This window comes from Balearica regulorum, chromosome 1 (genome assembly GCF_011004875.1).
Source record: "Balearica regulorum gibbericeps isolate bBalReg1 chromosome 1, bBalReg1.pri, whole genome shotgun sequence".
NCBI classification, from domain to species: domain Eukaryota; kingdom Metazoa; phylum Chordata; class Aves; order Gruiformes; family Gruidae; genus Balearica; species Balearica regulorum.
Window position 1 is genome coordinate 114,821,497 of NC_046184.1, and position 24,359 is coordinate 114,845,855.

Below are 24,359 nucleotides of genomic sequence, written 5' to 3' on the forward strand. Positions count from 1 at the left end.
GAAACAACAGCAACAAAAGCTAAAAGGTAGCTATGCCAGAGGTGGGTACCGTACAATTAGTTCTGCCTCTGGCTTGTTTTTTTAGGAAGTAAGAAATGAGGAACTGCTGATAATTTGTACCCTTTATGTGAGCTCTGGGCTTTCATCTGAGCATGACCAAGCTAAGTCAAATTTGTTTAAAGTAAAAGAGCAAAATTTCCCCAAAAGCTGAAAAGAAGGTACAAGCATCTACTTTAACTGAAGCGGCTTTTGCACAGATTTCTTTAATACTCTTCTGACAATTGTTTCAATGTAAACAAAATAGTCGATCTTTACAGAGCAAAATGAATGTTGTCCCTTTTGGGCACTGAAATAGAGACTGGACAAGCTGGACTTTTATGCCTGTTTGATATTCTATTGCTTGCATATTGATTCCTCCTTTGGTTTGGTTTTGTTCCTCAAAAGAATGAGCCTCAAAAGCGTACAGCTGCAATTCACTAGCATGTATAAAGGAGAATTTTAATATTGGTACATTAAGACTTACTGCCAGCTGAATTTTTGTGGACAGAACTAAAGGAAAAGAAGATGGGAAAATTAGCTGGTTTAGCAGAGGTTTGAATAAGAGAGACTTCATGAATAAGAATATTATAAAAGCCTATTTAAGCATGTGTTATGCTCTCCAGGCCTCTTAAACTTGTCTATGCCACACTTAAGCTTTATTATTATTACTACTTTTAATCTTTTTGAATTGCGGATATTAATTTGACAGATTGTGGATGCTAGCAATCATTTTTTTTCCCCACCTTTAGATAACTGGGATGGGGCAGGGAAAGCAGTGTTCACCTCAGAGACTGAAGCTTTAGAAACGAACAGGATGTTTAAGCAAACTTTTCTGTTGAGAACAAGGTGGTGCAGGAAGGTCCAGGTAATGGCGTTTGCTGCTGGGAGATGTTTTGCCATGTTGTAGGTTTAAAAGCAAAGAATGAAAAGTGCTTATTTTCCTGTTGAGCCAGGAAGGATTCAGGGTAGAGCTTGTCAGGAGCGCATGTTAGAACGCAATTTCTTTTCTAGTTTAGAGAAGGTGTTTTTTAAACACTTCTATCCCTTCCCCACTGTTTTGAAGAACAGTGGAAGAAGTAATTTGTGTAATAGTGCTCATTCAGAACACAGTGCGGCTTTTAAAGAATGCTAGAGAAAAAAAAAAAAGCTTTCATATATGCTAGGTATTGTAGGCACACATACGAATAGTCCCTGTTCCAAAGAGATTTTGATTAAGGGACATGAGATAACCCAGTAACAGGATTTGCAAAGTACCAGATAAGCTATAATCTCATTTTAGTTTTTAGGACAACGTTTTAACTTGCTACCTACAAACACTTCACCCGTTAAGCATTCTGGCTGTGAGCAGGGATAGCATGGCTGCGGGAGGGCAAAACCAGCTCCAGATTTGGACTAAACATAACTCTGTTTGGTGGTGGATTATATTGTCTAAATATTAGGTTTACTTATTCTGTAATATATTGCTAATATTGCTTCACACTTAAAGGTATTATTACCAACTAGTGTACTGAGTAGTTAATCTGTCTATATAAAGAATAATAATAATTTCCCTGAACTCATTAGAAATGCCAGTATCTGTTAGTCAGCTGGATTGACAGACATCATGGAGCACTTGGAGTTCTTTAAGCTGTGCCATCCGTATAGGAGTTAATGGCTGTGTCACCGTTTTCCTGACTGCGTTTGGATCCGTATTTGAGAGGAAACCGAGGAACAGGACAGCTCATACAATACTTCATTCTGGCAACATCAAGCAGAGAAAACCACATTGCATGGTCCGTATTCTCTAGGAACCCTTGAGGTTATGTTATAAAGTTCTCTAGAAGCTGAATATTTGCTTGTGGATAGTCTTGAGCTGCAGTTAGCAGATAGAAGCATTCTTTGTGTGCATGTAGCGGTTTCTTCCCCTCTCAGCTGGTGAGAAGCTTTTTCTGAGCGCAACAGCCAGTGAAAAGCTCCCAGCTTTCTCTTTCTTGCTGTATTAAAAAACAAAACAAAACAAACCAGTACAAATGAAAACTATCAACAAGTTTTCATAGGTTCTAGTAGTAATTTAAGATTTCTTGTAACTTGCACATTTTTTGCTAATGAAAAACTGATTTATCTGCGATTTCATAATCTTCCAAAATTAGAAGGTCAAAATGAAAGTGTAATGCCTACACAGGACATCAGTAAAAGTGTCATCTGCTTTTGGGCTTTCAGTCGGAACTAAATTAAACAAGGAACTTCTTTGTTCTCTTAGCTTTTAATTTTTTTAAAAAAACAAACCTATAAAAAAACCCAAACCCCACCCCAAAACACCACCATAGAAAATAAAACCAGGAAGTGACAGATTCTGGAAGACAAAAATTGGTAATTTACAGGATTTCTGCATTTAAAAAAAAAACAACTTTTTCATTATTTTCTTAACAGGAAAACAGGTTTCCAATTTCATTTTCATGGAAATTTATCACAATTTTCACTTTCTAAAAACTCAGCTTTCTGCAAAAGTATGTAATTTTATGATGACCCCCTGTGAGAACAGAAGAATCTTGATCCCTGAATAATTTGGGATGTGGAGATTTTATTTCTGTAACTTTTTTTCTTCCAACCTGCTAATACTTGTCATGAAAATAAGGGCTAGTGAGAATCTTATGCATGTAATTTAGATTCTCAAATCTCTAGTTCACACAGTTAAATAAAATCTAATTTTCCAAAGTGCTGAGGTACTGTTGCTTTTCCTTTTATTTGTGCCCGTGATGTGAACAGATACTTTTTCATCAAAAAGGTCTGTTGATTTGGGATGGGGGTGATGGGGAGAAGGGCAGCCAACTAGGATTTAATCCAGCCTGGGTCTGGCCAATGTTTTCAATAAGGCCACAAGTCTTGCTCACCGGGCTAGAATGTGAGCACACAAATCATAGAGTCTTCAAGGTGGGAAAAAAAACCTCTGAGATCATCAAGTCCAACCATCAAATGTGTCTGTGCCTCTCTCTCGATTGCTCGTCTTTTGAGAAGCCCGGATCACTCCTGTTCCACAAATGTACCTGTATATCCAAGGATTTCTTTTGCAGTTTGAACTGCAGTCTGTTCTCTGTAAACTACAGATGGCAGCATGATCCTGCCTGCTGCATCGCTGCTGCTCAAGGCAAGAACAGCTGAATTGGGACTTGTTGGTTTAAAAAAAACCCCAAAACTAGTGGAAAAGTGAACTTAAATAATTTTTTTAAAAATAATTTAGAAGATAAATGTTAATATCTAGTTTTTCAACCTGCAAACTATGGCTTTTAATACCTTATTAATTTCAACTGATTAGAGATGCAAATGCAGCATACTTGTTACTGATGATGTTACATTGAATTCAGGTCTGAATGCCAAAAGCATGCATGCTGCTTGTAACTTCTCATTCTTGAAGCGTATTGTATGTTAGGGACTTGAATTCAAGACAGAAATGAGAGTGACAGTAAAAATAATTAACAAAGTATTTCCTGAGGCTTTCCACATTGTGAATATAGCTAAGCTGGTGAGGAGAGTACAGTGAAGTTTGCCTTGGGGCCTGGCCTAACAGCACTTTAGCACCTTTTTAATAGTAAATGTCCTGTTTGTTCAAGGAGCTTATATTACTTATTTTCTAAGAGACAAAGTTTTAAAATTCTGTGCCAGCATTGGGCCTTTTAAATAGAGACAGAAATAGATTATGCTTTAAAACATCAAGCTACTATTTCCTAAATTATCTGGCTTTGCTGTAAGAGACTCGATCTAATAGCATCCCTAGTTTATGGTCAAGAAATTATGATCTTGCCAGTTTGCACATAGCAAGGCACGACGAGGTAATTTCCACCAAATTGAGGAGGATTCTGTTCCCTCTTTCCCCCTTCTTGGTGGACTCTCTTCTTCCTGCATGCTGCTCTGAAGAAGAAGAATGCTGTTCTCAAACAAGCCAGATAGTATCAGGTGATACCAAGTGTTTGGTATCGGCAAAGGGAACAAACCAAGTTTTGGAAGAAAAGATTTGCTTTTACACATGTTACGTAGCATCAGCTGCAGCGCTCGGTTGATGCAATGTAGCGCTGCCTACAAAGAAGAATTACTTAGCTGAGATAAAATAGATGCCTTTGTTTAATTCTTTTCCTGAGAAATTATGGTAGTATCATTCGTGTTGATGTCTTCATGCCAGATTAAGCCAAATATTAAAGAATGAAGAAGTTACAAGCTGGCATTTCAGTTGTAGACTGAAGCTTTGTGCAGTTCTTAATTGTTTATATTGATAAAATACTTGAAAACTCAGTAACACACAGATGCTAACACTAACTTCTCCCGTATTGCTTTTTCCCTCATCAGCTTAAAAGGAAACCCCAAAAACATGTTAGTTCATGTGTATGTGGCAAAATATTCTGCCATAGTATTACCAAAAACGCAGTTGTCTTTATATAACTCGTCTTATAGACACAGCGGGGAATATAGATTTGCTTGAAAAATGACGAGCTAAACTGGAAAACAGCTTTTTATTTGAACAAAACGTAGAAAAGTCTTTGTTCTCGATGTATTAAAATGCGAATGTTAAAAGCAAGAATGTACAGATGTCCTAAAAAGAAAATCACTCTTTCAAAGCTGATATATTCCCCTAATACTTTACAATTATGAGAAATTTCCGAGTATTTCAAATGCTTTTTCTTAGTAATGGAAAATGACCTGTGTATAATTCCCATCTCAAAAATAGCTTTAAAAATATCCTTTCTTTGAGCCGTCAAAAACTATTTCTGCCCCATCCTAAAATCAGACAGTTATGCTTCAGCCCGGAGACTATATTTAACATTGGGCTATAAAAGGCTGAAAATACAGCCTGAAACATTGATGAAACCAAGCAATAAAATAAGGCGGCTCCTTAATCCTTCTTTACTCTTTTCTGATTATGTTGATCTGAAGATCTGGTATCTGATCCCAGAAATATTCTTTGTTGACTGGATTACCCTATGGAGCTCTTAACAGAGAAAAAATAAACGGGAAGGAGGAAGGCTCAATGCTGCAGCTGAGGCACTTGCCATGCAGTCGTTCCAATACTTTTGGAGATATTCTTATGGCTGAAATTTTGCCTGCAGGCTCACAAATTTAGGAAATCTATCAATCAAAAAGAAAAAAAAAAATTTACGCTGAGAACCCAGCTGCTCTGCATTGTTGAGAGTTTGGGTTTGTTTCCCAAAGGAGCTGTGATTTGAGGCTGAGGCTTAGAGATCCAACAGCTGCTGTTTGGGGTTGGCATTTTGGTGTTACAACTTTTTGATGTGCAAATTCTTCCGGGAAAATACCTCAGGGAGAAACATGATCTCAAATATTGTTGCAGGAGGCATCGCATTGTCGAAATTGTTCATTCATAGCCATCTTCTACAGGTGGCCTATTGCTTGCAAATAGTCGTGTTAGAGCTGAGCGCATTGTAGCTATCTATGCTAAGTTCATATCTTAAAAAACAATTCTTGGATTTTGTTCTCCCATTGCAAAACAAATTGCAGCAGCTGGAGACATAGTCACTCCAGCTAATGCATTTATGAATGCTTGCAAAAATACTTTAAAAGTCAAATTGTTCCTAAACAATGGTGGGTTTTAATTTTCCCTTTAAATCTCAAGTCATACTGAGCAATGCTGACGGATGAGTTTGATGTCTCTCGGTACCACAACATCCTTTATGTTCAGAATCGCTGATGGGACACTGACAGAAGTCAGCTAGATCGCAGACCTTGCTGCAGTGTTGTTAGCTAGCTAACGAAGGAAAAAAAACCAAAACCCTTTGCACAAGCTTCCTGTTTTTATAATGTCCTTTTTTGCCTTTCTCTTGCTCCCAATTTGCAGCTAGTCATACAAAAGAAGAATCGTAATCCTGTGTGTGCTGCAAGACCACCATCCCACAGCATCACCAGTCAAGTCTATGAATTAGGAGGACCCAAGAATATACTTTCCTTGCTGTTTACTAGAATGAGATTTATGACCTATTTTTTTTATGAATCAGGAAAATATTGTGCAAGACTTAAGAGAAGTCTTGTGTTTTGATGATTTTCTTCTGCTATTTTTATCCCCTTTAAAAACCTATTCTGTGCTATTTGGATAGGAAGTAAAACACATGAAAAAGTGATGTAATATCAGTCATGACTCCTCCCACACAGTTTTTAAAATGATGGCTTAATCATTTCAGGTTTTTACAACTGTAACCCTAAACTGTAAATTAGATTAGGTATGGTACATCCTTATTTTTTACTAAATGGTGGTCATCCAAATGACCAAGTGCTTTTTGTGTTATGTTCTGTTATTCCCACTGTCTTCAATGTTAGCACTGAGCAGTCAGGGATCTAAATGGATAAATTACTGCGGCAGGGCAAATTGCACGCGTAGCTCAAGAGCTACAGCTTCGGCATCCCCAGCCTTCACCTCGTTCGCAGGTAATCTGAAGCAGGGAAACCAGCAGTCGTCACTGTGGCCAAAACTCACGGACTACTTTGCAATCCCTCAGCATGTCGAGGCCCGATCTGCTCTGTAATGGCATGGAGCTGTTGTCACCTCTCATCTGGTCCCCTGGGGCACGCGATGCCTGGGTTTCGGCTCTCTTCTGTAGAAGGATGCTAGCATGGAAATCATAAAGTCAGGTAGTTTTTTCAGCTCTGCTCTGGGGCTTGAACTGTCTTATGGCTAAGTAGTGTAAAGCAGCTGCAAGGTTAGTGGATCTGACAGGAGGGCACCAAAATGTAGGTCATAGCAAGGCTTTGTAACAAAATTGCAAAACGAGTATTAAGACAAATTGAAGCATCTTGCTGACTGGCATTCCTGTTGTTGAGATACACTGAATGAACTAAGGCTAGCTTGAAAAACTCAGTGCATGTGCCTTCAAATTCTGCATTCTTCCAGGGGTGAAGAAACTTCCAGAGGAATGGGGCTCACTGTGGGAACAGTAATTGCAGTAAGTGGTTTGATTGCTGCACAGAAATATCCTTATCTGACTAGATGCCTAGTAAACTCCAAGGTAAAGTACCTGTAATTGTGATTAATTTTGTTACTGCCATCAGTGATGCTGGCAGAGGGATTCAGTTACTTAAAGACAGGTGTTCAGTACCACTTCAGGTACGTGGACCTCCCATACATCATATCTGTTAGGCTCAGGTGATGCCTTATATACCTGATGGTACTTACTATTATGTCTGAAGTGGAGGCATGATTAAAAGAAGGGTTGTTATAGCACTGGACATCAAAGCACCCTTTAGACATTGCAATGGAAAGCCACTACAGTATAGTTTAAGGACTTCTCCTTCCAAGAATCAGATTAACTTGGGCAATGAGAACTTCAGATTAAAAGAAGATATTCTAAAGCACTGGACAACTCTATGTATTAAAAGAAAGCCAATAGCTAACCAAGCAAAATTGGGAATTTATCACACTGGTGAGACAAATAGGCAGGAAACCATATTGTAGTCAGTAAATAAATCAGAAGAATCAAAGCAAGTTTGTGACGGGAAACAGGAATTCTTAATTCAGGAAAAATGAATCAGGAAATAAGGTTGAAATTAGGAGAACTTAAAAATTGCTCAAAGGAAGTAGTTCTTCCTCTGTTGTATAATGTGACATGGATGACTTTGGTGTTGCATTTTAAGGGCTACTGTAAGGCTAGCTTTGAAACCAGACTTCTTGCCTATCCAGATGGTGAGCTTGGAAGCTCAGTAGCTACTGGATGGTGCCTTCTGCAGTGCTTTCAATCAAGTGCACATCCACAGGTCTGATAAGTCAGTATGCCCGTAGCTCAGCATCAGCCCAAGTGGAATTGATGGGCACATCCAGACAGCCCATAGACATTTGCGTTGGTTGGATGAGGTTGGTGGATCAGAAGTCTGCTGAGCTTCTACTCACCCTATGATTGTTCATCAAGAGCCTTCTTGGTATAGTTAGAAAGACTTGTTTAGTTAAAGCTTTATTCATTATAACAACTGTGGCCATCAAATATTTTGAGGGTGTTAGACAATGGGATAAAACCTAATGTGAAGAGCAGGTTAAGTCTCCTGGGTTTATATTTCTCAGATATTCTTCAAATAAATCTACATTGAATTGAGTGCTTAAAAAGTAGAGTTTTGTTCCAGTTGGGGATTTTGGATAGCAGGTTAATGTTACTAGTTGTATGTGTTTCAAATGTTAGCAAATGGATTTTAACAATGGTGTTTCAGAATCACTAAATATTGTTTGTATGTATTAGTACCTAAACCTATAAACAGGCTGATTCAGTAGTTGAAGCTACCCTAGTGTCCAGACAGTGCTCGTGTATCCAATATACCTTAAAGATTGTCATGTGAGCCTAGAAGCTGTGTTGAAGCCCTAAGTTTGACCATCACCATCCCTATCTACAAGGTACTTGGCTGAATTTGAGCATAGCAAGACTGTGGAGAACAATCCCATAGTTCAATTCTTGACTTCCTCCTTCTACTCTCTGTTGGCTGTGCACAGCACCACATCTAGAGGAAGAGACGAAAACAAACAAACAAATGAACAAACAAACAAATAATAGTTTGATCTATTTTATTTAGGCTTTCAGATAATAGGTGGAGAGAAGGAGAGTTCACGCAGTCATTTGAAATGGGCAAATCCAATCCTTTAGTCTAAGTGTAACTATCACTGAAAGCCTAATTCAAACATTTAGTTTGAAGTTAAAATGGAATGGAACGAAGATTTTTTTCTTACTCTTTCTTCCCTCCTCTTTGCAAAGAAACCTATGTAGTAAAACAAGATCCCAAAGAAAGAGAGACAGTGGTAATATGGAAGTGTAGATGACAGCCACAGTTGGGAAGAATCACTGAGTATTGAAAATGTTTCTCATAGTAGAACTTGAATTTAATAAAACATCTCGTTTCAGAAGTTGAAGGTGAAAGGCCCTTGCCAAATCTACCATAGAGAGAGGAAGGGGGTGACTGGTATTAGGCTGGTTTCTTGGTGGGGTGGCACCTCCTTTTCTTTCTCCAACAAGTTACGGTTAACTGGTCGGTTTTGCTCAAGCACGTTGCGGTAATTGCATGTGTTTGCATCAATTTGTGTATGTACAGCAACTATTTTGGTTTGTGGGTTGTTTTTTTTTTAATATTGTATTTTGTATGAGGATAATGATGCTGAAAAAAGTACTAAAAATTTGGCATGACAAGCTAGAATTTACATCTGAATTCAGAAAAAAAAAGCGGTAGAAAAATAACAGTGTCCAAACAGCTAATAAATAATAGACTTTTAATATCAGCTGTTGTTTGGTCCTATTTGTGATTGCCTGATCACATGGTGATCTACTGACTTCACTGATAATGCTTCCAGAAATCATAAGAAGGATGTGGGAACACTTCTGAATATTTACAGAACACTTTGACTTCTTCATTTCTCACATAGTCAAGCAGTAATTGTAACTTCCAAAAAGCTGAACAACCAACTTCTGTTTTGCTAAATTCTTTTTCCATTCCAATATTAAACTTGAGGTTTAAAGATCTTCCTTGTTATTCACACAAGACCGAGAGCTGTGACAGGAGCCACTGCAAGAAAAAAAAAAACAATCTTAAATTTTTGGTGACCGTAATAGACTGCTTGCTAAATATGGAGATTATTAAGTGGAGCTATATATGCTTTCATTAGGAAAGGTGGTGGAGAAAAATCTTACCTGTGTTTGTCAGGGTTGCTGCTAAAAAGTTTCATAATCCTGAAATATCTTCCTTAAGAGAGGGAGGAAGATCTCATCTTAATCCTTGGATTATGTGAATAACATTTATGCTTACGAATGCACTGCATAAAAATCATGATGTCAGAAGCCATACTGGAAACGTTCTTTTTATTCACTGAGGAATTTTTTCCTGTGTTTACTTGCTGGTCTGTATAATAAAATGTCTTTTTCCTTTTGACCTTTGCCCCCCTCCTCTAAATAAAACACTAGATAATTTTTGCTATTCTATCCAGCCATATGTGCTTTTAAGGAAACAATCCAGACTAAGAAAAGTTTAATTCTAGCTCACTGAAATCAAACTAAGTTGAAAATAGTTCAAAACTCTCACTGAACTTCAGGAAATGACTTTTCCATAGCCTTTTCCTCTCTTCAAGTAATTTGAATAAATCAAGAACAGATAAACCAGGATAACCATCACTAACAATGATGTAAAGTTAAGTGTTTCCAAGACGATGATGGAAAGTGCAATGAATTTAAAATGAATTGTGAAATCAGGATTGTTGTTCTCCTAATGAGACTGATTTAAGATTTTCGCGACATTAAATGACTTCAGCTCAGCTATGTGCAGTGAAAATCAACAACTGTTTTGTCAAGCAACTCAGATGCATGGAGATTTGTGTACAAGACAGGGAACTTGACATTGGGGAATAGCATCAGTGGATAAGGGAAGAGAAACTGATGTCATCTACCTGGACTTGTGCAAAGCATTTAACCCTGTCCCGCATGACATCCTTATCTCTAAATTGGAGAGACATGAATTCGATGGAAGGACCACTCGGTGGATAAGGAATTGGCTGGATGGTCGCACTCAAAGAGTTGTGGTCAATGGCTCAATGTCCAAGTGGAGAACAGTGACGAGTGGTGTTCCTCAGGGGTCGGTACTGGGACCGGCACTGTTCAACGTCTTTGTTGGCGACATGGACAATGGGATCGAGTGCACCCTCAGCAAGTTTGCCGACAACACCAAGCTGTGTGGTGTGGTCGACACGCTGGAGGGAAGGGATGCCATCCAGAGGGACCTTGACAGGCTGGAGAGGTGGGCCTGTGTGGACTGCATGAAGTTCAACAAGGCCAAGTGCAAGGTCCTGCACGTGGGTCAGAGCAATCCCAAGCACGACTATAGGCTGGGTGAGGAATGGATTGAGAGCAGCCCCGAGGAGAAGGACTTGGGGGTATTGATTGATGAGCAGCTCAACATGAGCCAGCAGTGTGCGCTTGCAGCCCAGAAAGCCAACCGTGTCCTGGGCTGCATCAAGAGAGGTGTGACCAGCAGGTCGAGGGAGGTGATCCTGCCCCTCTACTCCGCTCTTGTGAGACCCCACCCGGAGTACTGCGTCCAGCTCTGGGGGCCCCAGTACAGGAGAGACATGGAGCTGTTGGAGTGAGTCCAGAGGGGGGCCACGAAGCTGATCAGAGGGCTGGAGCACCTCTCCTGTGAGGACAGGCTGAGAGAGTTGGGGTTGTTCAGCCTGGAGAAGAGAAGGCTCCGGGGAGACCTTATGGCAGCCTTCCAGTACCTGAAGGGGGCCTACAGGAAAGCTGGAGAGGGACTGGTTACAAGGGCATGGAGTGACAGGACAAGGGGTAATGGCCTTAAGCTGAAGGAAGGCAGATCTGGATTAGATATAAGGAAGAAATTCTTTATTGTGAGGGTGGTGAGACACTGGAACAGGTTGCCCAGAGACGTTGTGGAGGCCCCCTCCCTGGAATTGTTCAAGGCCAGGTTGGCTGGGGCTTTGGGCAACGTGGTCTAGTGGAGGGTGTCCCTGCCCATGGCAGTGGGGTTGGAACTAGATGGTCTTTGAGGTTCTTTCCAACCCAAGCCATTCCATGATTCTATGAATAAATGAAAAAGTTCACAAAAGAAGAGAGGTGACTTTCCTTTTTATCCCACATCTCTCTTGCAATTAGCAATGCCTAGTATGTGCTTGCATTTGAACTAATGAAATCTCCCATAATGTAGTGATCCTTCTCCTCATGCCAAGTCTGAGACAAAACCCTGGTGCAGGGCCATCTTGCTGTGCAAAGTGAGATGAATTACTGGATCAGTCACAGCGAAGAGCAGCCTGGTGGCCTGGGAAGCCTCTAGCCTAGTGCCCCAGGGGCCTGCTGGGTCCAGAGTCTTTGCCTCCTCAAATGCTCTGACACTGGAGGTTTCAGGGATGCTACAGGTGACTAGTAGCACTCCAGGAGAGGAAAGGAGATGTTACAGCACCTTGTGATGCCTTGCATGCCTGTTGAAGTCTGGTTGAAAGCCCTCTGCTAGCTCCCGTAAGTGCCCACCATGAGGTCCCTGCAGCTGGGGTTATCTAAAGTGCCCTGACTTAATGCCACCATGATCGCCTTCAAATACTCAATAGGTTTAAAGGGACTTCTTGGTATATAAGAGCACCTAGCCATCTTAAAGCATCTGCTGTATGCATTTCTCATTTAAAAAAACCTTTCCTTGCTCCAAAGACTTTACAATAAAACCAGATATATTTGGTAGAAGTATCCTCACAAATTATTTTCTATCAGTAAAGACAATTCCTAGCTTTATGTTGTTGACTCACATATTATGTGTGATTAAACCTGAGCAGACACTGAAGCCTGTAGATGTCTCAGGTGTTGTAAGGGCGAAGGAAATCTGAATATAGCTCCCCCTCTTCAGCAAGGAATCTGGTGAAAACAGAATTATTTTCCTGTCACATTAAGAATGTTTTAAAAGAAACACAAGCGGAAGCTCTGATGGATTTTAATTCTTTACTGAAGAGAAAGAAGGGTTCCAATTCTTCTCTGTCAGAGAATATTTATGTACTTTCCCTTTTCTCGTAAGACCTTCCTACAGGTTTGGAATGGCTCTCACTTGCTATTACTGTGAGAATGAGGAGGGAAAGGGGAAACAAACAGCTGTCTAGCAGAGGCAGGTCGAGGTCCTCTAATCTTCCATTTTATACATACAAGATTAAAGATCTGCTTTGAGTTTTGATTAAGAATGCAAAGTTAAAAGATTAAATACCAGCAAGCCAAATTAAAGAGGTTTAAGTCAATCTCAGAACTCATCAAAGTACCAAAATTTTAAGCTGTCATTACAACACAGGATTAGTGCAAAGCTTCCCTGAACCCTGATTTGATGTCCTTCAGTCAACAATGTTATTCTCCCTGCAGTTTTGTGCTCTCGGCATAAAACCAGCTATTGTCTTGTATTTAGAGCTCATCTCACCTAGATCCATCTTTGACTTTTTCTTTTTTTTTATTCTCATGTCCCAGTTAATCTAGGAACCCTACATTTTTTTTGTGACCTGCAGTTTATACTCCAGCAGCAACGTACTGCTCTGTATTATGCACTGTCACGAAATGCATTAAAGCTTAGTAAATGTGGCTGGTTTAGAAAAAAAGGTCTTAGTGGCTCAGATAATTATAGACTATTCCTATGAGTCCCAAGAAGTAAATACATCCCACTTCCTTTGTATGTTTCAGCCGATTGATTCCAAAGATCCAAGAAGAAGGAAAATGTAATGTGTAACTAGAATGAGATGAGGCTAATATGGTTGTTACCATTGGATATCTGGAAATGGGTTATAAAAGTCCATAACTGGTGTTCACATCTTTCTGGAACCATGAATCATTTCAGCTGAAATTAGTGAAAACCTGGGACAGGGAGGGCGGAAGTCTAGAGAGTGATTATATCCAGGAATTTGATAATGTAAATAACTACTTTGGTAATAAATTTTACAAACTGTCATAAATGTTATTTAAAGCTCATGATGTAATGCATGAAAGTAAATGTTCCCCTGGTTTTCAGTATAATAAATTGAGTCCTTTCTATTTTTTTATTTATAGAATTTGCGTTGTCTCAGCAACATTAAGGTTATGCTTTCCAGGATTGCAACCACAAAAGATAACTTAATAACATTACTAAATGCTGTACTAATTAAAGCTTTAATTTGAAGTTATTCCCCCTTATAAGATAGTGTGCCAAGTGATTTATTTCAAAATTTTCATCTTAAGACTTACAATTTTTTGTAAGACTTAAGAACAACAATGTAGCTTTTTGAACCTACATTTTAACTTTCCTATGTACCTGTGCAGAACGTCTTATCCAAAACATCAAACTTATTTGCTAAATTACATCTTTTTTTAAAAAAAGGCAAATTAAAATTTGTCTCCTTTATTGAAATATAGTATCTTCATTTGTGTATTAATAAGGACTCTTCCCTGTCTGCTCTGTATCTTGTGATCATTTCTGATACTGTTGCCTTTATTAAGGGACATTGTAAAATACTGCTATACCAGCTATGTGAACATACTATACTGTTGTCAGTACCTAGTATCTTTCAGAAATACTCTTCAGGATGGTGGAAGACAAGGGGTAAATTCCTGAGCTTTGAAAAAAAAGTTACTTTTTTGTTTTCCTTGTAATAGTTTTCCACCATCTTTTTGGGAACTGCCTACTGATTTCATTTGTTTTGGACATACTGCATAGAACCTAAAAATGCTTTCATTCAGCAGATAAAATTCAAATTAGCTAGGTTTTCTGAAAGAACTTAATATGTGCCTTTTGAGTAAAGATGGGGAAAAGTGAATGCAGAACAAGGAGAATCATGGAGGAGGGAAAACAGTTATTGCTTGTGAATTTCTTGGCATCCTGCTCCTGGCAGACTTGCAGTTATTTTATATCTGAATTTCCCTTTTTCATGGTTTCACTTACTGGTATTCAAGTTGTAGACAGAAATGGAAATGGGAGAATGTGATTTCCAACACACAACAATCATGGCAGGTAAGGTATTCACAACAAACTCCATCTCCTGAAAATGGTATTGGCAAACTCATCCCAGGGGTAAGCAGATAAAGACTGGGCAGAGTTTGGGTAAATTTATTCATGCGTTGGTAAAGCTGGATGCAGCTGACTCCTACCATTTTTTGTGAATTTGTTCCTACTATTTGGTGGACATTTACTTTCTCAAAATATGGAGTGTAGGAGCAGTGATACTGACTGTACATGGGCCCATCTGGCTGAGTGCGCATTTTCTGACAGTGGGTGAATCACTTTGGACAGATACAGTATCATCCTTCCCCTGTTATTGCCTCCCAGTGATCTGCAGGCTATGGGCTTCCGGAGACCAAGATTGCATTTGAGTTTTTCTCTTTAATGGTTTAGTGCTCCTTTTGGTTTTTAGACAAAGACTACGCTTGACGTGCTTGTGAGTGTCATTGTTTAAGTACCTCTCCCCAAAAAATCCTTCCTCTTATTTTACTTTTACTTCTTCTGCTGGACCAATTCTTCTAATATCCTTAAGTGTTCGTATTATGAAAAAGGAAGAGTAACAGGTTTCTTATTCACATTTTCCATTTTGTCTCTCTTCACTTTGCCTTCTAAGTTCTGCTGTATATCCGTTTTCAGATGTGATGATCAGAGCCGCATGCCTTGTTTAAGACGTGTATTTATACACTGGTAAAGAACGCTTTCTGTTTTATTCCCTATTCCTAATCTTTTCTAACCTTCTGTTCATTGTTTTGACCACCACTGAGCACAGAGCTGTTTCCAAAAAACCTATTTACTATGGGTCTGGATTTTTTTTTTTCTTAGTGATATGCAGCTAGTTTAGAGCTCATTAGTGTGTACGGTTAATTAAGGTTGTTTTTCCCTATATGCATCACTGTGCTTTAACAACATTGAATTTAATCTGCCTATTTTATCATCCAGCTGCTCAATCTCCTTCTGCAACTCTTCATAGTCCATTTTATCTTTTTACTGTGCTGAATTATTATCATCAGCAATCTTTATCCTATAGTTCACTTGCTTTTCCAGATAATTTATGAGCATGTTGAACACAGAAACCATTACTGGACCCATGTGGCAACTTCCTTTATGCTGAAGGCTAATAATTTATTCCTGTCTTTTATTTCCTCTGTCTTAACCTGGCATTAATCTGTAAGAGGACCTATTTCTTATAAAGAGCTATGTTCAGGCAATGTTACACAAACCCATTTTGGAAACCCAAATATGGCTCACTCACAGCCACATGCTTGGCGACCCCTTTGAGGAGCTCTAACAGATATCTGACTCCCCTCCTCTGGGCATACTGCCCCTTCTCATCATATCACTAAAGTTTCTTTTAACTCTTCCCCGGTTATAATCTCAGCCAATCTGATCTCTACAGGCAGCAGAATTACTAAACTGCAGCTTCCTGCATCTTCCCGTAGCTTTTCAGAGGTTGTCATCACTTTCCTTTTCTCTGATGCTCATGTGGTAGGAGACACGCCACGCTTAAATACTTCAAGAATTAATATTTGAGATCCTTAAGACTTGAAGAAAAGCTATCTTGTCCTCATAAATTGTTACTATTTGTTTTATCTATTTATTCTGCAACTCTTACTGACACTTCTATTTAGCAACTTCTCAAGCTGACTGTATGTATGGCTAGAAGCCAAAGCAGACAACTCCACTTTTTCCTATAGTGAAAATAGATGTAAAGAACTGATCTAGCATTTCTGCTCTGGCTTTAACTTCCTTCTGTATTTTTCTTAAATCTATTTCATTTCCAGATTCTATAGGCTGGTTGATTTTCCACGTATGAAAGTTCTGAAAAAATTTGTCCGCAGTGTTTTTCTTGTTACGGCTTTAGATTTAACTAGCTAAAGTTAATGCTCCTCTCTATTTTCCTTGTTTGGACATGGCTTCCACTTCTGGAAGTGCCCGTCCCCCTGTGCCGCTGCGGCGGGGAGTAGGTAGAAATCGGGAGTGAAGTTCCAAACCATTGGGGGTGAGGAGGTCTCTAGATACCTGCCCATACCCTCCCACATGCCATGCTAGCCCTGGGGCAGATCTCTGGGTGATATTCTTAAAACATTTTTTGTAACCTTGAACAAGACTTGAAACATACTCAGGAGACATAATAACAGGAACGTGCTGGCTTGAACATCCCAAGGATATTCAAAATTCTCAGAAGCTACTGGGACTAGCCTGAAGGGGAAAAAGGGAGGTGAAAGAGTGGGAGAAAGTATCCCCCCTCCCCATATTCCCCATAGATTGGGTGCGATTATTAATCAATTCAAAGATATGTCATCTGAGGCACGAGCATGACAGCAAGGCCCCATACAAATACCAACTTAAGCTCATGACCATTGATGTTATCATATCATAAGTTGATATCACACAGTACAGCAAAATGAGAATCCAGGCCTCTCTCCCAGAGGTGATAAACAGCATTGCAAGGAAAGCATACAGCAACTATGGGTTTACATACCACAGCCACATGACCAAATAGAACACCATTGTGACCAGCAGCTGTTTAAAATAATACAATAAATACTTATATAAACTTTGTTTTAACATGCCCAGCTAGCTCAGTCGGTAGAGCATGAGACTCTTAATCTCAGGGTCGTGGGTTCGAGCCCCACGTTGGGCACCAAAAAGGACTGTCATGACTTTATCTCCTTCTACAGGGTATGTAAGTTTTGATTGGACAGGGCCAGCTCAATTGGCAGACCCCCTAGTGTTAACTAACCAGGTGGCCTTTGCTAAATGTGTGTCCCAATGTTTGAGGGTCCCACCACCCATTGCTCAGTGTCGTCTTTACCAGTCCATTGTGTCGTTCCATTTTCACCAGAGGCTGGTGCATGATAGGGGATGTGATACACTCACTCAGTGCCATGCTCTTTGGCCCAGGTGTCTATGAAGTTGTTCCGGTAATGAGTCCCGTTGTCTGACTCAGTTCTTGCTGGAGTGCCATGTTGCCACAGGACTTGCTTTTCAAGGCCCAGGACAGTGTTCTGGGTGGTGGCATGGGGCATGGGTTATGTTTCCAGCCATCCGGTGGTTGCTTCCACCCTTGTAAGTACATAGCACTTGCCTTGGTGGGTTTGTGGGAGTGTGATATGATCAGTCTGCCAGACGTCCCCATATCGATATTTCAGCTGTCATACTCCTTACCACAGAGGTTTTACCCACTTGGCTTGTTTGATTGCAGCGCATATTTCACATTCATGGATAACCTGTGAGGTAGCGTCCATGGTCAAGTCCACCCCTCAGTCACAAGCCCATCTATACGTTGCATCTCTTCCTTGATGGCCTGAGGTATCATGGGCCCGACAAGCTATAAATAATTCATCCTTATGTTGCCAGTCCACATCTATCTGAGCCACTTCAATCTGAGCAGCCTGATCCACCTGTTGGTTGTTTTGACTTTCCTCAGTGGCCCAACTCTTGGGTATGTGGGCATCTACGTCATACTTCATGACCAGCTTCTCTAGATATTGGCAGCATATGAAGGGCTTCGACCTGCTACAGAAGTGATTGGCACTGAAGCACAGCTCCTCCTGGCACCCTGACTGCTGGTGCTGGGCTGGATGTTCAATGGAAGGGTCCCATCTACGCACCATGCAACCGATGCTATGTGGAGTCAGTGGGTCACACTGATCACACAGCTGGCTTGAATAGCAAACCCGAATTGTCCAGAAATTCTGGAAGTGATCATGGACTGGCCAGCTTCCTTTACTCTGCTGCTTGACCACACCAGCATTTTCAGCAATCATTTCAGAGTTAGTTTTGATACATGATATGCTTATGTTCTAAGCCTCTGATATACTGTCTTCATACACACTCAAATCAGCTGCAAGCATTTGGGCCCTTTAGGTGCTGCTTTTAGTTTTATATCTGTTTGAGATGTGTGTTGGTTTTGCGTGGCAAGGTTTTGGTAGCGGGGGGGCTACAGGGGTGGCTTCTGTGAGAAGCTGCTAGAAGCTTCCCCTGTGTCTGATAGAGCCAATGCCAGCCGGCTCCAAGATGGACCCACCGCTGGCCAAGGCCAAGCCAATCAGCGCCTCTGTGATAACATATTTAAGAAAGACAAAAACAGTTAGAGAGAGCTTTTGCAGCCAGAGAGAGGAGTGAGAAGATGTAAGAAACTCTGCAGACACCAAGGTCAGTGCAGAAGCAGGGGGAGGAGGTGCTCCAGGCGCCGGAGCAAGATCCCCCTGCAGCCCGTGGTGAAGACCATGGTGAAGCAGGCTGTCCCCCTGCAGCCCATGGAGGGAGGATGAGGGGGTGTAGAGATTCCACCTGCAGCCCGTGGAGGACCCCATGCCAGAGCAGGTGGAGGCACCTGAAGGAGGCTGTGACCCCGTGGGAAGCCCACGTTGGAGCAAGTTCCTGGCAGGACCTGTGGATCCGTGGAGAGAGGAGCCCACGCCAGAGCAGGTTGGCTGACAGGACTTGTGACCCCGTGGGGGACTCACGCTGGAGCAGTTTGCTCCTGAAGGTCTGCACCCCATGGAGGAGACCACGCTGGAGCAGTTCGTGAAGGATTGTAGCCCGTGGGAGAGACTCACGTTGGAGAAGTTCATGAAGGACTGTCTCCCGTGAGAGGGACCCCACGCTGGAGCAGGGGAACAATGACAGGAGACCTCCCCCTGAGGAGGAAGAAGCAGCAGAAACAACGTGTGATGAACTGACCATAACGCCCACTCCCCGTCCCCCTGTGCCGCTGAGGGGGGCGGAGGTTGAAGCCGGGAGTGAAGTTGAGCCCGGGAAGATGGGAGGTGTGGGGGGAGGTGTTTTAAGATTTGGTTTTATTTCTCATTCCTCTACTCTGTTTTGCTTAGTAATAAATTAGATGAATTCCCTCTCTCAGTTCAGTCTGTTTTGCTCGTGATGATAATTAGAGAATGATCTCTCCCTGTCCTTATCTCGACCCGTAAGTTTTCTTGTCATTGTACCTTTTCTCCCCTGTCTGGTGAATGAGGGGAGTGATAGAGCGGCTCTGGTGGGCACCTGGCCCTTAGCCAGGGTCAACCCACCACAAGATGTCATTTCAAATGCATTGTTTTCTTTATTTTCTTTATCGGGCCCGTACAGTTGCAGCATGAACAGATAGAAATTTTACATAGCAATGGAAACAAGCAGATGAGCAAATGTCAGAAAATCAGTATGGGTGAGGTGAAACTCTGAAATTTTGGCAAAATCTGGACCACACTGTTATTCAGATGAGGTCCTGCCTGTTACCAGCAGCATGTGTTCAATACAGTCCGATACGGCTGTCATGGTGAGTGCTGCAGAAACACCTGTGTGCCTCACTCACAGCAGCAGCTGGACTCCTGGTGTATTGGCCTGCTGAAGGGAAAGTGGCCGTCTAAAAAGAGTGTTCACAGATTGGACTTTTCTTTTTTTGACCCTCATTTTCTTTCTGTTTATGCTTCAGGTGGGCGGTGGAAGCCATTGGGGAGGCTGCAGGATTTATATCATGGCATCTGTCGGATTCCCTGGGTGTAGCCGGTGCAGAGCAACATGGCGGTGCAGATGGGGTTGGGATGCCCTGTCCCGCTTTGCTGCTGTGCTGGCCATCGCCAGCCCACTGCGCTGAGGGGAGAAGACGACGGGAGAAGCACTGGCAGACACAGGAGAGCCTGACAGTGCCCTGCAGTTTTCTGGCCCAAAACCAGGCAGGGAGCTGCTGGGTCCCCATGGAGGATGTTCATAGAGGAGCTCGTCTGTCCTCATTCAGGGCAAAGAAATGGTGTTGCTAAGAGCAGGGGGTGGAAAAAGCCGGTCTGTCCTACCTGAGAGTGGGTATCAAACTGCAGTGTGTCATGTGGTGTACATTTTGCACCAGAGTATGTTGCATGCAAATTGATGCTGGGGAAGAGATGAAATGTCATGGGAAAGGAGGCCCTAGCTAAACGCTCAAGGGTGTGTAGGTTGGGTGTGGAAGAAAAACATTGGTTGAGATTTTGCAAGCTATTCAGTGACTCCTGGCTGTCTGAATTTTGGGCGGGCACTCTGCTCCCGCAGGCAAGAGGTGGCTCCTCTCCCACCTTGTGGTGGGTTGACCCTGGCTGGAGGCCAGGTGCCCCCCAAAGCCGCTCTGTCACTCCCCTCCTCAGCTGGGCAGGGCAGAGAAAGTATAACGAAAGGCTCGTGGGTCAAGATAAGGACAGGGAGAGATCACTCACTAATTACCATCATGGGCAAAACACACTCGACTTGGGGAAAATTAATTTAATTTATTACTAATCAAATCAGAGTAGGATAATGAGAAATAAAACCCAATCTTAAAAACATCTTCCCCCCACCCCTCCCATCTTCCCGGGCCCAACTTCACTCCTGATTTCTCCACCTCCTCCCCCCAGAGGCACAGGGGGACGGGAAATGGGGGTTGTGGTCAGTTCATCACATGTTGTCTCTGCCGCTCTTTCCCCCTCAGGGGGAGGACTCCTCACACTCTGCCTCTGCTCCAGCATGGGGTCCCTCCCATTGGAGACAGTCCTCCACCAACTTCTCCAATGTGAGTCCTTCCCACGGGCTGCAGCTCTTCACAAACTACTTCAGCATGAGTGTCTCCCACAGGGTGCAGAACTCCAGGAGCAGACTGCTCCAGCGTGGGTCCCCCACGGGGTCACAAGTCCTGCCAGCAAACCTGCTCTGGCGTGGGCTCCTCTCCCCACAGGGCGTCAGGTCCTGCCAGGAGCCGCCTCCAGTGTGGGCTTCCCACGGGGTCACAGCCTTCTTCGGGTGGAGGAAGGAGGTCCTCCATGGGCTGCAGGTGGATATCTGCTCCACCATCATCCTCCATGGGCTGCAGGGGGACAGCCTGCCTCACCAGGGTCTTCTCCAGGGGCTGCAGGGGAAGCTCTGCTCTGACACCTGGAGCACCTCCTCCCCCTCCTTCTGCACTGACCTTGGTGTCTGCAGAGTTGTTGTTCCTCTCACATATTCTCATCCCTCTCCCTGGCTGCAATTCCTCCTGTTGTTCCCCCCACCCCCTCCACCTTCTTAACTCTGTTATCCCAGAGGCTCTACCACCATCACTGATGGGGTTGGCCTTGGCCAGCGGCGAGTCCATCTGGGAGATGGCATTTGTGCTGTCGGACGTAGGGGAAGCTTCTAGCAGCTTCTCATAGAAACCATCCCTGTAGCCCCTTGGATACCAAAACCTTGCCGCACAAACCCAATACACAGCTATACAGGGGAACAACATCTGCACAGGATGCCCCTAGGCCCCCCTCAGCTGGCAGCCTTCAGTGTGGATGCAGTTGGGGTGAAAACCTGGCCACAGTGAAAGCAATGTTCCACTGGTTTCCACTGAGAGGCCATAGTAATGTCAAAATTTGTGAATATTTCTAGAAAGAGTGCAAAACACTGGCTGTTTCTTTGCACCTTTTCTTTTTTTGTATGTATGGAAAAATTCAGTGATTAGTAATGAAAATAGGAAGTGGAATAATCCATGGAAAGTGAACTGACTGTACCTTGCTATCCATCCTTACTCAGCTGAGGAACCACAATTCAGAACGTGCAAGAGCTTCTGAGATGTTCTCTGTATTTCTGATATAAAATCTTTACTATATCAATGGGTAGAGACTGAGAAATCCTGCAGCTTCTTCAGACAGCAGAGAGGAGTCACTCTGGATGTCTCTGCTTACCTGTATTGGATGTCCTTGAACAATCAAAGTCACCATTGTGACTTGACCTGCCCAGTTCCAGCCCCACTGCAATCACAGCTCTAGGATCTCTTTTGCTCGGCCCTATCCCTAATCCTAACCCTGACCGTAACCCTAACTCTACTTTCTGGCTCAGGCTAGGACTAAGACTCCAACTCTGGCCCTCACCACAAATGTCCTCTCAGCACCACTGACAAGGACATTCAACTTATTATCTGACAACTAAGGTAAATAGTTGAGCGGCTCCAGAGAAAACAAGCTACAATTAAAAGCTAATTGAGAAAGAATAGCACAAATTGGCTGGTTATCCCTGAGCCTTGCTTGTGAGGTTCAAAAGTGGGAATGACTCATGAGCAGTGAGCGAGGAGGCCCTGCAATGACATTATAGAGGTCCAACAGGATCATGACTAGCATGGGGGAGGTCAGAGACTGTTCAACATCTCTTCTATGGGCCATCAAATGAAGGTAGCAGAGACCAAGTTCAAAACAAAGAAGAGGTGGTTCTTCACTTAATGGATGGCTTGGTCTTCTTGCCCAAGTGATATGTATAGGTGCTAAAATGTTACACATGCTGAAAGAGAGCATGGACAAGTGCCTGGAGAAGTAACTCTCAGTGGAAGTCTACTGTATAACCACATCCACATTGGGAAGTTCCCCAGCTTCAAGTAATGGGAGGGAGTTTATTGAGTGACAGGAGAAGTGTCACGTATGTTTGTGCATTCTTCTCCCCCTGGCATCTGCTGTAGCTGCTGCTGGAGACAGTATTTTCTATGGGCTCTTGGTTTGACCCTGTGTAGCTACTTTTATGTTCTTACTGTTTCTGCTATAGACACGACACGTTGTGTGTAGGAACTTTATCATGACATTAGGATCTACTTTCTCATGATTAACATGATTAATGCTGCTTTGAGTATTTCCAAAGAGAGATGTTGCTAAGGCTAAGGCTAAGGCTTAGGCTAAGGCATAACCATGAATGATGCCATAAGCCTACTTCTCTGAAGTCTGTGTCAGTTGATGCTCAGTGCTGGGTGGTAGCTTGAGGCTCAGTTTCATCCTGAGTATTCCTCAGACAGAAAAAGTGCTGCACTGTGGTCTGTGGGCTTCTGTGTGTTTGAACTTAGGAATAAAACAAGTTAATTCATTTAAATAAAATAAATAATAAAACAGTAGGATCATGGTTATCATATCTATTCAGAAATCACTATAATTTATATAGGACTCTTCATTCATACATCTTGATGCTTCTGATAGTAATTGGCATGTTGTTTTGAAATCCATATGGGTGAGCATTATGTGCGACATTGGTTTGTCACAAAGCTTCAACTACAATATGGAATATGAAGACACAAAAATCACAGCTTACATTTCTGCAAAATAAACTTGGCCAATGGATGTCAGAGTCCAATACTCTCTGCCAGGTTCTTTTAGTTATTCCACACAAAGAGGATTTAATATCAAATATACTTATTATCAAATTTTATTTTTTACCAAATTTACTTAATAGCAAATTACTTATTTGGTTTATTTGTTGTTATATGGGATTTTAGTTTAGCAAAGTGATACGGCAATGTAATGCCATCACAACACAAGCATAATATAACAATGGCAATATACAGTTGAATCACAATACAAATGTGATTCGCATTACCAGGGTCTATATGTTCACCATCACCACACTGGGTGTCCCCAGTCACCGGGAAGGAATACACAGGTTGAAGCCAGGTCAAATAATTGTTCTCTTCAAGATTTGCTTTATTAGTTTCCCAGTTTTTATACTTTCTGTTGGGCTGAGCCACATATGCAGTCCCTGCCCCACGCTGGGCTGGCTGGCTGAGGAAGTCATTGCTCGCTCTTCATTGCCCCAGGGAACCTGATGACTCACGGTGCAGTTGTCCTATCTAAACCCGAGGTTGCCCTCCAGTCTCCATGGTGTTGAGATAAGTTTAGCCTTCTTTATGATACATTATTCCCTGAGCTCATTGTTGGGGTTTTGAGGGGGGGTTGTCTGTCTTGTTTTGTTTTTTCCCCTTCTCCACTGAGGTCTCCTCCACTGTGGGGTCAGTCACAGTGGACCAGTGTAGTGATGAAAGAAAAAGCCTTGAGTTCCTTTTTCAAAAAGCAGTTCACAAGTGTAGTTCTTATTAGAATATTTTTAATGTTAGAAAAACATATTAGAGTTAAGCTTTTTGTTACATTGAATTATTTTAA

At 42.1% G+C, this 24,359-nt stretch overlaps 1 non-coding gene across 1 annotated transcript; it reads left to right on the forward strand.

The window, feature by feature from the left end:
• The first annotated feature begins 17,052 nt into the window (after window positions 1-17,052).
• TRNAK-CUU (transfer RNA lysine (anticodon CUU)) lies at window positions 17,053-17,125 on the forward strand. Its single transcript has one exon. It is a non-coding gene; the product is annotated as a tRNA-Lys (tRNA).
• The last annotated feature ends 7,234 nt before the right edge of the window (window positions 17,126-24,359 follow it).